The following is a 1,399-nucleotide window of genomic DNA, read 5'->3' as shown; positions in this document are numbered from 1 at the left end:
ACAGCGTCGGGCTCCCGCATGCTCCTCCGGCATGCGATGAGACCAGAGCCAGTGATGAGACGAGATCGGACCGGCGCCAGCGACATGACAAGATCAGACCCGCGCCAGCGACGTGACGAGATCAGACCAGCGCCAAGATCGAACAGAGACCCAGAACACGCTAGCGAGCAGACGGGGCTCAAATTGTTTGTTCTCTGTTCCTTCGTCGTCTTCTCAGGCGCGGTTCGCTCATGCGTGGCCTGCGCCTATTGATCGATCGTCGGCAACCTCACTCGCATCTCCCTGATTGGGTGAGAGTGACGTCAGGTCCTCGTGACTCCGCCCACGTACGTGCTGACACGCATGTGCGCAATGGTGCCAGTGGAGGATGGTGGGAGGAAGCGAAGGCAGATGTCATCGGTGTTGTTGTTATAAAAATCCTAACTATCAAAATAACTTCGCAGCGCATGTATGTAATTCCCATGAGACACAGGTAGGGGGCCCTAACTAGAAACACACACTCATCGAAATAACTAAGCTACGGGGACGACTGTCTCTCTGTGTGCACAAGGCTTCCAAATTCGTAACAGGCAAACATGCGCAGTCAGTTTCCAAAATGTCCCTTAATATATCGACACTAAATGATTTAAGAAATTTACCATAATGAAATAAGGATAATCCTATGGTCTTTGTGAAAGTGAAATAAACCTTCAATGGGATTCACTCCCTAACTTTATCTGGTAATAAACTCTCTACACTGGTATCCCTAAAAATAGAATGAAGCCGAAGTCTATCTACCTGCTTGCTTGAAAAATCACAAACTAAGAACTGGTGGATTCTATCAACTTTGGGAGTGGACTTCTTCACCAGAACCTGCTACAAAAGCTTCAATCAATAACGAGCACATGTTGTATGAACCTTCTAAACTCCAGAGAATATTAGTCAAGACTTGTTTGGAACATGACCTCAGAAGAACATAGAAATCATGAAAAACCTTTCCTCATAAAAACCTTAAACTTTTTATCAATTATCCCTGAAATTTCCATTTTTGGAGCTGTACGACACTGACTGAGACACCCATGACGTCGGGGTCTCCTTCTGATTGTATGAGAAAAATACTCATGACTGAAAACATTACCTTGAGAAACTGACCCAGTACCTTGTACCCTGTCAGTAAGGCCCAAAGGACAGATTGCACACAGTGTCCTGATCCAAAAATCTTCTCTGCGTCCGAGCTCAACATTACACTCCTCTCGATTATCAACATCATTAACATTAACTGAGTCTATAATTTGAATAGAACAATGACTTAAAACATTCCCAACTTCATTGAAATGATTATATAAATGAGTCTTAAAACCAGACAACCCAGCAGACCTATGTCCCGTCAAACGATGTAAACATTGAGAAGTTTTTCCAA

The sequence above is a fragment of the Eptatretus burgeri genome, chromosome 18, assembly GCF_056783735.1.
Source record: "Eptatretus burgeri isolate ZD-2024b chromosome 18, Ebu_testis_v1, whole genome shotgun sequence".
In the NCBI taxonomy this organism is placed as follows: Eukaryota; Metazoa; Chordata; class Myxini; order Myxiniformes; family Myxinidae; genus Eptatretus; species Eptatretus burgeri.
The sequence above is the reverse complement of the archived record's forward strand: the minus strand, read 5'-3'. Positions refer to the sequence as shown.